This window comes from Syngnathoides biaculeatus, chromosome 6 (genome assembly GCF_019802595.1).
Source record: "Syngnathoides biaculeatus isolate LvHL_M chromosome 6, ASM1980259v1, whole genome shotgun sequence".
NCBI lineage: Eukaryota > Metazoa > Chordata > Actinopteri > Syngnathiformes > Syngnathidae > Syngnathoides > Syngnathoides biaculeatus.
Genome location: NC_084645.1, coordinates 11113029 through 11130037, shown reverse-complemented (window position 1 = coordinate 11130037; position 17009 = coordinate 11113029). Strand labels below are relative to the sequence as shown.

The 17009-nt window shown below is 42.0% G+C and overlaps 1 long non-coding RNA gene across 1 annotated transcript; it reads left to right on the top strand.

The window, feature by feature from the left end:
* Positions 1-1281: 1281 nt before the first annotated feature.
* Positions 1282-7679, top strand: LOC133502315 (uncharacterized). Its single transcript, XR_009795437.1, has 3 exons — positions 1282-1634; positions 2507-2614; positions 6326-7679. It is a non-coding gene; the product is annotated as an uncharacterized LOC133502315 (long non-coding RNA).
* The last annotated feature ends 9330 nt before the right edge of the window (positions 7680-17009 follow it).

The window sequence follows — 17009 nt, the reverse complement described above, 5'->3', positions numbered from 1 at the left end:
ACCCACTGCGGCGTGCACTTGGCGAGGTGGCGAGTCCGTTCCCACTGCGGTGTGCACTTGGCGAGGGGGCGGGTCGGTTTCCACGGCAACGTGAACGAGAGTAGGCAGAGAGTCAGTCGAAACTGACACGTGGGCGTGTCTCGGGAGCGGGTCAGTTCCAACTGCCACGTGAACCTGCATCAGCAGCGAGTCCGTTGCCGTTGTGACGTCAGCGAAGCTCGGCTGGTTCGCCAATCCTTGCCGGACCTGGGCCGTGAGAGCCGCCAATTCAACGCTCTGCCGCTCTATCTCCACCCGCATTTCACGGTAGAACGCCTCGTGATTTGGCGACTCCTCCTCCCTCTGGACTGGAAGCTTCGCCACCAGCCGCGGGTCTGCCGGTTTCGCCGTTGCCGGCGAGGAGTGGGAGGACGATGTCTTAGTTGCCGCGCAGCGGGAGGCACCGGGGAGCGCCCGGCCGGGGCGTCTCCTCTGGTCAGGGAGCCTACCCGGATTGGACAGGTTTGGTCCTCCGGCAGACGGTCTACCTTGCGTCGGTCCCGGCGACGCAGGGTCTTTCCTGCTGGGTCCTGTGAGGGCCAGTTCGTTCTGTCACGACCCATCGGAACGAGAGTAGGACCAAAATGCAGGACTCAGAAGATGCAAGGTAGTTCAAGGAGACACGTTTATTATATGCAGAGGTAGGGGATCGAGCAGGCAGTCCGGTGCAGCAGCGGTAGTTGGGACGTCGGGCGAAGAGAGCAGGTGAGCGGACAGGCAGGAGTCGGTACACAGGAGAACAATCAAAGCAGGCAGAAGTAACGAAGGAGTCAGGCTTACAAGGTTGGTCGGAGAACGGACGAAGGTCGGTACACACAGGTTCAATCAGGGATACCGGAGCACACTAACGGGACATGAAGATCAACGAACTGGCGCCGGCCAGTTGTCATCGCGGTCATATAAATCCACAGCATAATCAGGCTGCATGAGGCGCAGGTGTGCACCTTCCAATCAGCGCACCTGCGCGGACACCCGCACAGCTTGTGCTGGAGCGGCAGGATCATGACACCCGGTCCTCAGAACTGTGAGGCAGACGCTCTAACCAACCGTTCCACCATTCCACCACCATGTACTCCATTTTTTTTTCTACTGAACCACAAACAATATGGCATGATTGTTGAGAAATGGTAAATGGATTGTACTTTAAGAATATTTCCCAGGCCGATATATATATTTTAATCGTCAGAAAAGTGTTATATGGAGGAAATGAAGAGAAGGTGTTGGCTCCATTCATTAGTCGAACTTGCGCGTTTTCACAACCGACACACTCCAGGCTTCATTTCATATACTTTATTGTTACAGTTTGGTGGCGGCCAGCTGAAAAGCGTTTATACCTGCCGGTGTGTATTTTTATTGCTGACACACATGTGAAAAGATATGAAACTTTTCATTGGCCGTTCCGTATACATATCTGCGACATTTTAACAGTGTTCACCTGCACTTCAAATTTCTCTCATGTTCTGCCACCTCACTGGATTGTGAACCAAATTTTTTATACACAGTAATACTGCCATCAGTGCTGTATACAAATTGTAATGGTACCGTCACTGCCGATGCCACAATGCAACGTCCCGACAGATCCATTTTGAAGTAATGTGAGTTAACCTTTTGCCGTATGATGCTGAGGAATATGTGTAATGTTTTTTGGCATCCTCCCCACCAGTCCTCCCCTACCCTCCTTTTCGCCCCCTCCCACCTTTTGTGTCCTCGCTTTATTCTTGCTTGTGACTCACATTGGTTCCTTTCCTCTCACCTGCTTGGAAGGCAACCTCAATACATTGTTTGATGTGTTTTGAAAATAGGTGGGATTGCTGGGGCTGGTTCTGGGTTTGTGTTCTGGCTCGTGACCATGAAAATTAATTTTGGCTCTTTCCAGCATGTGGGTGCTGCTCACCGCTGACCTTTTGTTGTTCCTGTTTAGATCAATTTCTTGTTAAATTTGGGTTACATGTCTGTCTATTTTCTCATTTAATTCAGTCCAGTTCCAAGAAACTGTGGCTAGACCACCATTTTGGACTTTATTGCAATGTTTATCTATTTAGTTCGCGATGGTGTGGAACTGGACTGCATCACAATCCGAGGAGTTTCCGAATGTTGCGCTGAATGGCAAAAGATAAAACATGTCGCGGTGTGATGCGGCGCGGTTCTACATCGCTGCGAAACGGCATGCGACATCTTTACAGTGAAGATGATTGAATTCCTCTTGCAAATTATAAAACGTTTCTTTCATATGCACCTTCACATTAACACCTATGGAGAATTTATAGTAATACATAATTTGTATTGATATAATGGTTTCTTGAGAACCTTTTAACAATGCTTTTTTGACTTGGAACTAAAATATATGAAACAAACAGTTACATCTGAGGATTTATCCAAGTTGAAAATTACATCATTATTAATTTGTGGGAATATAAACAGAGAAACATTGAGCTGAATTGAAAATTTTTTTGTTCCTCTTCCACAGACTGCAGTCGCAATTTTCTCAGCTTTTTATGAGTAACCACAACTCCTATTTTGCTACTGCAAGGTCGAGGCAGATTTCCACTGCGACTTCCTCGTCCACCTGCTTGCTGTGAGTAACTGTCACCATGTTGGCCATCTGGTCCCTGCTTTTTTTCTGCTTTCGTTCTTTCTCAAACTGCATCAGCTGGTGTGAACGCAATACAGTTTTATTTTCGATGCATGCGAGGCCTTTATTTGCACTTGGTCGCGGTGTGAAACAAGACAGTCTCGTCTGGACCACTCCCTTGCGGTTTTGGATCATGTGTGTGTGTGTGTGTGTGTGTGTGTGTGTGTGTGTGTGTGTGTGTGTGTTTGATAATCCAAGGGCTGTCAATAGCGCCCTATGCATCCATCCCATATCATGGTTGCCATGGTTACCGGGGTCACTTATCACAGAGGGTCGCAGCAGATCAAACAGGTGTGCATCTCCATGATGTCTTTCCTCGACGACCGTTGCTAGGAACCTTTGTTGTGAATATAACCAAGGTGCTTCTCACCAGTGGCAGTGGACAATCAGCAGGCATTGAAAAATATTTTCTTGATGACCCTGACAGTTTGAACGTGGAGATGCAGAAATCTTCTTTTTCGCCAGTGTCACATTTTTTTTTCTTTATTTTGATTGAATTGCGCAAATGTATCCAACTGCTGCTCACTAAAATCCCCATCGGATGCCAGGACCCCAAGCACACGTGTTGGGGATAAACTAAAAGCCAGTGAATGCGCCGCTCATCTCAAAGTTAATGCAGAACTACGTGTACCTCTTCACATCGGCTTCCTTTTAGCTTTACTTTTTCAGTTTAAACTGGTAGTAAACCTCAGTCACGTCTCTTGTACTTGATCTTGACACTTGTGCCATAATAATGTAATGTAAAATAATTTTTCAAATGGTATGAGCCTATGTCTGCGAGATCGTGGCCCATTGCAATTTGAGATTTAGACAAATGAGCAGAAAGTCTGCCAAATAAGGTTCTCGATCTCCAGCCAGAACATTACCGACACCCAAACAATCAAATTAAAGAACATTGGGAAAATTCTAAGAGGTTCACTTGCAGAAAATTTGGAAAATAAAAATGTGTCCCGTGTTGGTTTTAGCTGGCAGTCAAATAATTGCGTCAATGTTAGTATCGTATATATGTCTTGCTATTTAAAGTTTAAAAAATAAAATAAAATAAATACAAAAACAAAACTTGACTGAATGTAACATTGGAAAGTTCCTGCAATGCAAAACATACATTTATGCTAAAGACTCTTAAAGAAAAAGGTTTGGGTGTTAGTATCTTCAAGTCCTGTGTTCTTAAGAAAAGGTCCGTTTGATTTAATTTTTATAATAACAGTGAAGACTTCTTCTTCTTTTTCTTTTCCTTTCGACTTGTCCCGTTAGGGGTCACCACAGCGTGTCATCTCAGATGAACGCATATTTGTTTGGCACAGTTTTACGCCAGATGCCCTTCCTGACACAACCCCTCTGCCTTTTAGCCAGGGAGATCACTTTAAAGAGTTCTAAAACAACAAAATGATTACTTCAAAGGGTCACGAGCAGTCACCTAGCACTGTGGTAAAAAAAAAAAAAAAAAAGGTGATTTGAAATATTAAGCATTAATCGCAAAGGCAATTCTTCTTGACAGAGACAATGGCGGTGGGCCAGGGAAATATGAATATTGTATAATAGTAAAGACAAAATGCTTCGTACAAATTCTGCGAATTCCACAATTTACGTGTGTTCCACTTTAAACTTTTCAGTATGTGCATAAATCCTATCATTAAACCACTGACGTTCTTGTCTAAATACAATCAGAAACACAGTAAAGACAAACAATAGTTCCAACACATTGCAGGTAACTTTGCGTGTGAGACAATTAGAGAAATGCAGTTAACAAGAACTCTTGAGGGGGGTTACGACTACGGCCGGATGGCACAAGTGAGGTGAAATCAGTCATGCAGATGAAAACAAAAAGGATTTCTGGTCCAATTTCCCCTTTAGAAGAAAATGAATATTGACAAAAGGCCCCTTGTCGTGTTCCGTCAGCTGTCGAGTGTACAAGAAGCCTCGTAAATCCATATTGACAAGAACCTGTTGGTGTCCTATCAAGTGCAACCGCGAATATCCTGGAGGAGTCCATGAGAATGTTCCGTCATTCCTTCCTGATGCTGTTTTCTTTTTTTTCTTCCCCTCCCACTTCCTCTTCCTCTCAGTCTTCCTTTCCCCATCTCCAGATGTCACTTGTCTCAGCTGCAGTCCTCATGTAGCACCTTTCTTTTCTCTCACCATCACTCCCCCCGTTTTTCTCCTAAGTCTCGCACTTCTTGTTAATTTCACCACCCTCGTCTATCCTCTCTTACAACGCCAAGAAAGCCCGCTCTCCTTCCACTTCCGTTATTTTCCCTCCAGGCCCGTACCGTCTTCTGTAACGTTCCCCCCGCCCCCTCACGGGCCATCTCACCTCTCTTGGCCTGAAGCACTGCAGGTCCGTTCTGCATCCTCCCCGCCGTGCCCACAATGTTTGACTTACCCCTACCTCGCATCCCCGCCAACCCCTGGGCGACCCCACCCCCCTGCACACGACGCTCCTCTTATTTTCTCTCTTCTTCTTCCCGTCTGTGTTTGGCCAAGCTGAGCAGCCATCACAAAGCTCTTTTGAAAAGGAACGTCTCACTTTTCTAAACTCGCAAAATTGATGCTCATCAAAAACCAGTACACTATTTAGACATGAAGTATTGAAAGTAAATCACTTCATGTTGCTGAGTGAAGCCCCGCATATTTGCTGATCACCATATGCAAAATCAATATTTACAGAAGATTTTTTTTTTTGTAGAACCAACCCTAGATGCTGAGGAGCTTTTTCAAAAGCTAATTACTCTAACCTGATGTATTCAAAAACAAAACAAATATACCGTATTTGATTGAACAGTCCAAGTTGTATCTTCCTGTCCAAAATCTTGCGGGATCTGTCTAGTTATCCGAATGAGCATAAGCAGTAAGGAAAATTCCTTGATGCATGAATTATGAAGACAACAGATATTGATGTTGTAATGTAATCAAGTACCTGTGAAAATGTTGATGAAGTGTTTGGTGTTGTGTTTACAACATTAGTTTTGCTTTTGCTTTGCATGCTGCAATCTGATTGGAATATAATAATAATAATAATAATAACGGCACAGTTGTCGATAAGGCCGGGTTGAAAGAGACGTGACAATATGTGAAATAGCAGCTGATAAGACGCTTGGTCGCCATCTTAATTATTGGGCCACCGCGTGTTTGGCATCCCTAATAATACAGACTGTGGAGTTTGACAAATAACTGCCGGACGCTATGGTAACGAGTTTAAAATGGATTTGATGTAATGGATTATGGTAATTAATCATTCCACAGGAGGTGTTCCCTTTGTAATTAATTATAAAGCTAATTTATTTGCAAAGCAATTTGAATCCCAGTGATAGCTAATCACGTGTATATATATATATATACTTTTTTTAATATAAATATAATAATATAAATATAAAAATATATATGTATATATATATATATATATATATCATTGACCTGGGGCGAAAGAAAAGATTTAACTGTAGAACTTGTTGAGTTAACGGTGAACTGTTTGAATGAATCGTTCCAGAATTTATCTCAATATAAATGAACCCCGGAATTGCAAATATTAATGTCGGCCGGCAGCCGCAGGAAAGAGAAGCGTGTGCCGCGGCCGAGTGAATAATGAAAATGTGTCAGATTGGATGAGGAAGGCAGATGCTCTTCAGAGAATTCCATTTTCTAATTCTCTGACAGGCGCAGAGGGGGAGCAGAACACGTGTACCCCTCCCTTACACGCACCAATTACTACAATGAGCAAATGAAAGGCTGTTTCCCATCCGGCCACTGTAGGGGGTCCAAGAGAAAGGAGAGTGGAGCCACACAAGAGGAGAGCCACATAATTGTCCTTCCTGCTCTTGACGTACACACACGTACATTGGCGACAACCGCTGTTTGTCATCACCCTTGTTGATAGTCGTTACCTTACTTGCATTTGGATCGCCGCAAAGGTCGACTTTCCATTTGTCTCTCAGCACACATAAAGCAATTTCATTTCTGAAATAGTCGTCCAGGTCAAACTTCATTTGGCTTTACATTTTCATAAAAAAAGTTAGTAGAGTTGCTATTTTTAGCCTGTGATTGTCCAGTGTTTTAATACTATCGTAATGAAAATGCATATTGCTTCATATTTAAACAACTTTTGCACGTTCCCGTTTCTAAATGATCATGTGAGCAATTATTTTTTACATTCTAAATGCTTAATACTTGGACTTTATCTGCATTGAAAGAAAATGTCATGGGGGGACAATGATGTAATCTTTGAATATTGTAGCACTCACTAAACATAAAAATAACACTAAAGTGTTAATAAAGATAACACTGATGTCACAAACAAATTTAACCCCCCCTCCCCCAAAATATAGTAAATTTACATGAATAAAGTTTCATATCAGTATAAGAGAAAAGTTGAAAAGGAACTTCAAATAATATTAGAATAAATGTTGCCCATATAAACCTCATCATTAGTTTACACTAATTATATTCGCCGATTGCTATTGCCACGTTACTACCTGTATTTAAAGGTGGCTCTTGCCATCAAAGTGGGGATTTTGAGCTTTACCGGTTCAAATTAGTTCAAATGATTTTACAATTGTTACAACCTTATGCACACACACACACTCTCATCCACATGGTCTGTGTAAAATAGTTCAAATATGCTTTCAAAAACATATTTTCCTGCATCACAGAGCTTTGCTTCTTTCTTTTTCACCTGAGCATCTAGAAGCGAATCGACTATCCAGTCCCTAAAAAGCATGCAGTAACTCTCCTCTCAAGCTTTCCTTTTACTGTACGCGTATATGTGAGAGATGCACAGCCCTCCTGACTTCACGTTCTCAGTGCGCCACAGCGTCTCTGCAGGCTAATTGAAGTCAACCGCGGGGCGCTGCTAATGATCAACCTACAGCGACCCTTCACGGTCTGTCATTTCTCGGTCCGCAGCACGGTGTGGCATTTAGAGAGCACCTGAGGCTTAAGAATACGAGAGAGACGAAAAAAAAATCTGTGATGGGGGGGGGGTTTGTCGGGGGGTAAGTAGGGAGAATGAGGGGAAGAAAGGATGCTGAGGCGACGATGTTACACTAATGACCCATGTGATGAAGTGACCAGCACGCTGTGCAGGACGTAGTTTGGTCCATCTGTGCTCACTTCCGCTCAGTGGCCATTATCCCTCCCGCTGCTCTTAATTCACCGCTGGAGAATGCATCGGAGCAGGAGGTTGCAAGACCGGAACTGTGGGTGAGGTGAGAGGTGAAGGGGGGGGGGGGGGATGGAAACTTGAGGGGAGGAGAGACAAATGAGAGATAGAAGACATAAAGGAAAAAGAGAGTTATTTATTATAATGCAAATCTTCTGGGGGGGGTGTACGTAAAAAGAGGCAAAGAAATTTGAAACATCCTCTTGTAAGTAAGTCTACACAGAGAGGTGTACTCTATTTTGCGTCAGTGTGGGATTTATGGCACATACATTGTATATTTGTGATATACGACCAAGTCACACAGACCTGCCAAATGACTGCAAATGTGGGAATATTAATGCAAGGCCAGCAGTTCGTGATGTCATATTCAAGAGAAACCTCTCTCCTCTTTTAATTTACGTCTTGATAAATGTGCACTGAAGCACATTGGAGAAACCTTACACGCAGAAATCTACCTCTACTACGTTCTACACAAATATATTTATACTCTTAAAAGACGAAACTTTCCTTTTTCAAAGAGTACTGTTTTCAATATGTTTAAGGTCCTTAAACGCTGTTTGTAATATAAATTATCATACAGCTAAAATGACACTGATTAGGTCGATTTTCCGTTGAAGTCGATCTCATACAAACGGCCAAGCAAGTGTAATGTGTGTTTTCTTCACTTCTTCAGGCTGCTTCTGCCACCGCTAACCTTCTGGCATTTCTGTTTACGACTCCCGTAAGCCGCCGGTCAGCCCCTCCTGATAAACCCACCCTCGGTCACATGATGTTCTCTGATGTTCTCTTTTAATGCCACAATCAATCTTGAACTCGTAATAGGAAAACATATTTCAAGGGTCTGGTTCTGGGGATCAGATTTAGTTATCTATTATCAAAAGACATGTAAAATTGAAAAAAAAATGCAATGAACTGACTCATAGTCGGTTTAAAAGAAATATCCCCTTTTCCCAAAGACAATTATTGTTCTTTGCTTTGAGAAGCCAATTCTTGTTGCGCTCTTTTTATGTAGAGAAAAAATAGGTACAACCCGATGATAGATAAATAGATAGATGGATGGATGGATAGATAGATAGATAGATAGATAGATAGATAGATAGATAGATAGATATAGATAGATAGATAGATAGATAGATAGAGATAGATAGATAGATAGATGATAGATAGATAGATAGATAGATAGATAGATAGATAGATAGATAGATAGATAGATTGCCAGGTAAAAACTTTGCGTCACTTTGCATACATTAGAACGCTAACCCTGATTACCCACAGTCACGTTTTTGTGAAAATGAAGTGCTACATTTATGTAGCCCAAAATTCAATGATACACACGTTCAATTACGTTTGTGTAACATAAACACGTGTCATGTTCTATTCATGAGTGATAAGGATTATTGTCCTTATTACAGCTATAGTTCAGCATTGCTTGGCGCAATGCATATCGGGAGTCCTGTGGTGACAATATAGTGGTATAATTTGTTCAGTATAAAGTTGCAATATAATGTAATCAAAGTTTAAATGAATTAATTTGAATTAAAGAGGAAAAGGGAATAAAAAAATAAGAAAACTGCTTATCTTTTGCATATAGTTCTATCATTTCCTGTGATAGTACACACATATACACAGACTGCTAACCATGACTGTTGTCAAACCTAGCCTATCATTTGGCACCTCCACTAACTTATTGTATTTTTTTCTGAAAATTGTCTAGGACAATATTTTATTTCTTGATATAGTACTTTACTATCAGACGATTCATTATAACACTGATTTCAATCCAGTATTTGATGTCATGAAAGCCCAATAAGATTTGACAGAGTCCATAGACAGATGGTTGTTGTCGAACTACTTTGGAAAATTGTCATGGCCGGTCATTACTTCCATTGCATTTTACCTATATGAGCTCTTGCAATTCCCGGTCATGACATGCAGCTAATGAGACGATTTGCATGACACGCAAAGGATAAGATGAATGCTGATAAACGAGCCCCCTCCCCCTTCCCCTCATGCGCTCTCTATGAGAATTACATTTCACTAACCAGCCTTGACAAGCTAATTGAACATTAGTCTAATATGGAACATTAACAGAAGAGAAATGGAAGCCCCGTGTCCTTGAACACTTTGTCAGCTTCATTGTGAATCCTATCCTGCCTTCTCGCAGTTATTTGCTTCTTCAGCTCTTTAGAGTAAGTGAAAGGCCCTTCCTCAGAAAGTGAAGAGCATCATTTAGCCCGCTTTAATGACACGGAACTATTCATCGGGCAGCCAATAATTGTTCCACCCAGTCAGAAACTCTCACCCTTCAAGCTTTTCTTCGTACTCATTTCAAAGCGCATGCAGAGAGTAACCTGAGTTCCGCCCGCCATACAAAGTTAGCTAGTTACTTGGACCATGATTTTTTTCTTCATGTGAAAATTAGAAGCACACTGGATGTGGAGCTCAATCAGAAAGTGTGATTTTGTGAGCGTGAGCGCGGCTGTAACCAGGAAGCATGTTCAACTTGTAAGTCAGCGGCTCATATTAATGACTACTGAGAAGAGCAAACCTCCGCGGGCAGAAGGAGAAAGTGAACAAGAGCAGAGTTCAAATAGCCCACACGGCGGCAAGAAATAAGAGAAAAGGCGCTCAGCACCGGTCTAATGAACTACAGGGAGCTGTGTGCTGTCACTCTCCTTCGCGATGCCGCGGTGTGGACAATGCCGGCACATTGTCGGCCATGCATTGTGCCAGCTAACTCAGTCAGCCGGCACCCCGTAGCGCATCAATGGCTGCACTAACTTGAACTTGGTGCCAGTGCAAGCTGTCACTCCGAGTATTGTTGGCTCTGACAGCACCTCTGATGAGGGCATTGTACGAAGACAGACTCCGAACACGACATGGCGCAATGCGTGGGCTGCTGGTGTTTACCACTGTGATCACATTTTAGATGTAAAGCTGTGAGCGCGACAAGAATCTTTTACACTTTCTAACTACTCTGTCCCGAAAGGCCTGATTGAGACAATACAACAATAAGAATAATCCTTTCATTTTCACTTGGAATTCTATTTATTGTATTTCTGATTATGTTTATATCAATTCTTTGGATCACAACGAGTGCCAAAAACAATGTGACGTCGAACATTTTGATTGCTCATTCTTTTTTTTCATGACATTAGCAACAATAACAGTGTTATTATCATTTTTAATTTTACATAGGAAAACGAGGACCAGAGTGATTGAACAGATCTACCACTCATACATTCAAATTGTAGGAGTTTTTTTTTGTGTGCAATGTAATTCATACAAATTATTTTTTTAACTTTATGCTAAAATTAATTTTAACAGTTCAGAAATATTTTCGTAAATATGTTGACCATGATAAAGGGTCAAGTAATTCGGGAATAGGACACATTGTAGATGAATTTGAATATTAAGATGCATTTTAAGTAGGCAAAATGTGTTTGGCCTGACGGAGTGACAATGCATGTATGCACGTGCATTAATGGGGGGGGGGACAATTATTTTTCTGGAGGGGGGGGGTGTCCCACATGCACAATTCAGAGCAAAGACCTTATACTGTATATTGTGAACAAACTGGTGAGACTAAAAGTGCTCTCATTTCACACTTCAATAATCTTACTCGGATACAACCTGACAGTGACATCAGAATTTCTTTTTATGTGCTATATGTGGCAGCACCAGAGCGGTGTGCCCAGCTTTATGGCGGGCTTTGGGCGGAGTTTTGACTGGGCCGCGTTGTACCTTGTCGACAATCATGTAAAAGGCACTGAAGAGCTGAGCAGCCTGGGAGCCCGGTTATGAATTGAAAGATATTGAAGGAAGGAGTGAGGTCCTAAAGAGCTGTGTGTCTGAGTGTTTGTTCGCCCATGTGAGTTTGTGTATGTTCTTTTCTGGTCCTAAGAGCTCTCATCCCCAAGCAGTAAAACATGTAGCAAAGCACTCCCTGACCTTGACTGTCTTTTCATCTACCTCAAAATGTCACCATTTTATAGACCATTGTTGCAAACTGTGTGTGTATGCATGTGTGTATGTGTCTGTGTATGTGAGGGAGATAGCGAGGAGAGGGACGGAGGGGGGGAGAGTGAGAGAGCGAGAGAGAGAGAGAGAGAGAGAGAGAGAGAGAGAGAGAGAGAGGATAAAGAATATGAAGAAAGTGACTTTTTCAAATGTGGTCCTTTTTTTGCAAGCTTCCCCGACTTGAATTATTTTACACTTTGTCAAGGCTCTTTCCACATGGAGCAGGTCCTGTTTCGAACACCATATGAGCAATCACTTAAGTGATGGAGGCCAGGACAAAAAAAGAAAAAAAAGAAACCTTGAACAGAACATCACGGTGGGGGTGGCGTGCCTCTGACTCCCAAAGTACGCAAAGAATGTCAACCTCCAAACACCGGCTGTGACCAGAATGTAAAACAAGTCACACACGTCAAAAATCACAAACATGATTTAAAAAGCCCACTGCTCCTAATTCATTTCAAAGAAATAAGTGTTTGTTTGGTTCTTTTTTTTCCTTCTCCCCTGTGAAAAGTAATATGTGGTGTGAGACAGTTTAGCCGCTATTAAAGATGAATAGCAATAGAAAGCCACCGGCGAGGTCAGCCAGCCGGGCCGACGCTGCTGTTATTAACAGGAAATAGGAAGGAGCTGACGTGTTCATCCATAACTCGCCATTAGGATTCATTTACAGGAGATTTGGGATTCACAACACAGCCTGAACTGCACAATTGTTGTGATGTTTCTCTTGAATGACATGAAAGCAGTTAGCTCACTGCACCGTTCACATTGTTTGCACTTTCATTGTTGCATTTCCTCGCTACTTCATATTCTTATTTCCATTCATTTGTTCATATATCTTTGGAAGACTTCACTTCTTTCGAGTCCAATCTCCCCCCTCATACGTCTCCATGTAATTTAAATTATTTTGCTTCCTTTCTGTGACCACCTCTTTCTTTCTTTTCCTCATTCTCTTCTCTGTGATATCTCTTCTTTCCGATTTTGACTCCTGATGGTCAATTTTATCCCTTTTTACCTGCCAGCTCCCTTCATTTCCCTTTCCACCACCCTGTTGTGTCCTTTCTATTCCTTCCTCTCTTTTATCTTCCTTATCCTGTGGAGATCCGGCTTTATTGCGCGACCTTTAGATACCAATTCCGGAAGATTAAACTTGTGTGTTTTAGTCTTCTGTTATTAAAACAGATGCCCTTCCACTACTATGTGTTTGTATGTGCGTGCGTCTCTCCTTGCTGTAGCTCATCATGTAGGATTTGCATTCAAGGTAAGGCCGAAGCTCGTGCATGTGTGGTTGCATACACAGCGGAAATGAAAAGTATGCACACATACACAAACACACTGTTCAAATACTTTTTCAACTATTAATGTGACCGAGTGCAGAACCTGTATAAGTCAATTGAAGGGGAAAAAATATTTTCAGGAGTATATCTAAAAGAGAATGACTTATAAAAGGGAATGTGGCTGACATTCAGAATTAAACAATCACATAATAATACAGTAATAAGAAATTTATCAGCACACAAATGCCACCATGTAAAGTTCATCTAATTTACCCTGAATAAACTCCTGATGTTCTAGGAGGCTTTTCTTGACTTTTTCTCCTCCTCTTTCTAGTAGACCCAAGAATGTTTTTGGGATGGCACCGACAAGTATTTCCCCCAGCTCCAGCTAAATGTTCCAATTCCCCAGTTCCAGGGAAATAATGTCATTTGTATTGAACAGCGAGTACTTGCCATAAATTTATGCAGCTCCTTCAATATTGCCTCTTGGCAGCCTCTATTTTTGTTCCAGTCTTTTAATCAATTTTGGAGGGATGTCTAGTTGTTGATAAGGTCACTGTTGTGCCATATTTTTTTCACTTAAAGATGATTGTCTTCACTGTGTTCTGCGGTATGTTAAATGCCTTTTTTGCCCAACTCCTGATTGGCAACTTTGACCAACCAGTTCCTTCCAACGCTCTCTGCAGGCCACGACTTGTGCGGAAAGATGTGACGACAAAATTTCAGGAAAAGCCTACTATACATCCATCCACTTATCCTCACGAGGGTCACGGGGGTGCTGGAGCCAACCTCAGCTGTCATTGGGCAGGAGGCAGGGTGCACCCTGAACTGGATGCTAGCCAATCGCAGGGAACATAGAGACACACAACCACACCTAAGGATTTTTTAGAGTGTCCAATTAATGTTGCATGTTTTTGGAGGTGTGGGAGGAAACTGAAGTGCCCAGAGAAAATCCACGCAGGAATGGGAGAACATGCAAACTTCTTACAGGCGGGGCTGGGATTTGAAGCCCGGTCCTCAGAACTTTAAGGCAGATGCTCACACCAGTTGATTAGAGCATTACCAAAGGCTCTTTGTGTGCGAGTTTGAATGTGGATGTGTTAGTTTTGAGTACAGTTGTATCCCAAGTTATTCAAGGTTATGGGGAGTTTTGCAACCAAAAAAAAAAAGCCTGGCAATTGAACAGAAGAATGCAGACTTTGTGTATCTACTGTAACTGCGCATATCCAGGTCCATTTAGCAGCTGTCGGGCTCTTTTTAATGATTACTTCCTTAGCAGCTTTGTCATCGTTAATTTATGCATTGCGTTCTTGTTTCAATGCAAACATACACAAGTGAGATCCTCCCCCTTTTCACAAAGCCAATAATACTACAGTATTGCCATTTTTAAATGGCATTTATTCATTTTATTCACAGAGAAGGTTCTCTTTTTTGACAACAGTATTCGTTTTTTAGTTCTTGGTTTTATTTTGTTGACCTGCAATCAGGGTATCACATCGTGTACTAAAGAAGAGTGTGGTGTTTACCTCTGCTTGAGAAAAACATTGATCTCAGCGATTGATCATCGGCGCTAAAATCTCTGACCAAATGTGGCACATTGTGGAAGACTAGTGATTTTGTTGTTGTACGTTTTCAAGCTTGACAACAGGTCACAGTCTACCTCAGTGAGCGGCATTCATCCGTCCGTGCAAGTGTGCAGCGACGTATGAGTTGATTTTAGATTCTTTCGAATGGCCTGCAAGTTACCAAACTGTTGCATTCAAATTCATTAGTAAATCACACTTCACCTTGTGAGGATAAGCAGAAAATGGATGGCTATTAATGCGCTCACTTTTGTATATAAATATCAGTATAAAATGGTAATCTATCTCTATATGTGACCTTCGGACTGCCTGGCAACCAGTCCAAGGAATACAGTATAAAAAAAAAAAAAAAAAAAATATATATATATATATATATATATATAACCTTTGCCCCAAATCAACTGGGTTACGGGTCCATCTCCCTGCGCCCCTAAACTTCATAAACAGTGTTGAAAATCAATAAATAGATATCAGCATTTGGATTTACAGTATATACAATAACATACAATAAGGGCCTCACCTCTCCAAATTATTGTGTACTACCCTTCCAAACTCAGGTTCTGTATTTCTGTTTTGAAAAAAATCTTTAAATGTCTTTCATTTGAAGCACAAAAGATGACAGATTTTGAACCATAAAAAAGGTAAGTGCGAAAGAATGTTTTTTTATCTAACGTCATCTGAGCATGTCATTTTGCACTTGAGAATACAACAGCAACAGTGGATTGTTTGTGACCTTTCTGTGTATACCTTTTCTACTGTACCTGAAATAAAGTGGCATGCAGCCGTCGATTGGTGTGAGCTGATTAATGTTCAAACATTTCACCCAATTGTACACCGCACAGACTCCAACTGTGGCAATCAATTCAATCAGCGGTGCTTATGAGCCCATTACAATCTAGCTGAGAGCAAGCGGGGGCTGCAGCCTAAAACTGGCCTCACAGCTGTTATTATTCAGCCAGGCCAAAAGAAAGAAGCACAGTTAGGCGGAGAGAAGTTGGAAAACATGTCCCTAATGACTTGCATGTGACTATGAACATGCATTAAAGTGAATGGCTAATAAAAAAATAAATAAATAAAGGAGTGGGTGTTATGTATTTTACAATCCCGTGGCCCCACACCCCATGAGAACGAGGTGGCTCGTTGGCATGGTGATTTCTGTGTCCCATAGCAACCGTGCTAAATGTTCATTCCAAATCTGAAGGCCGGAGGTCTCGTGGAGCTCTGCGGATGTCGACAGCCTTAAAGGGTATAATACCCGTTGGAAAGTCAAGAAGCCCACTGCGCTGCGCTGCTCGGCTCTGCTCTGCTCTGTGCTCGCCTTGAGGATGATTACAGGCTGGGGTTTTTGACTGCACAAGAAAAAGAAGTTCAACAACACTCGAAGAGAAATTTCAAGCCTGAGTCTGGGCCGCTAACCTTTGTTCAGTCAGCAGAGCTTTCCAAGAATTTTTCCATAGAATTTAACCACGTCTGTGTGTGGGAGTGAAACAGCACACTGGCCTCAGGCTTGAAGATGCATTTAGTTTTCAATTGCAGGTTTTTGTTAGCCTTGTGTTTAATGAGATATTCTATTAAGTCAGACAGTCAGACGAAGCCTTTTAATACACGTACTGCCATGGGCTTCATGTTTTCTGATTGCACCATTTCGTGGCATTAACCTTAAAAATATATGTACACTGAAGTCAGTGGATGTTGTGTGGGCAACTGCACTGGAGCAATACATGCAATAATATGCAATCACTGATGACAACACAAGATCTCTTGAGGAGGAAAGACAGAACAAAACAGATTCTGGCCAAAAATCTAAACATCACGTCAGTTATGGTATAGTGGAAATAATATAATGACGTTGACTTGGCCATGTATATTAAAAGCAAGGGCTGTGACTGCTTCCCTCTTTTTTTTTTTTTTTTAAAAGCTATTGCAGGGACACACGGTGGGTGAATGGTCAGGACATTCGGCTCACAGTTGTGAAAACTGGGGTTCAAATCCCGGCCCTGCCTAAGTAGAGTTTGCATTTTCTCCCTGTGGCTGTGTGGGTTTTCTCCAGGCACTCTCGCATCCCAAAAACATGCATGCAAGGTTAATTGGTTAATAGAAGACTCAAAATTACCCACAAGTGTGACTGTGAATGGTTGTTTATATGTGCCCTGCAATTGGGTGGCAACCAGTTTCGGGTGCATTGTGGTAACCAGTCACCCACTGTGTTATCCAGTGGGAATACTAAATTCATGGCAGCATTTCAAAGTATAAACTCCCCTGTGAGCTTTTCAGTTCTAGGAAGAGGGCAGAGATGTCTTTGTGTA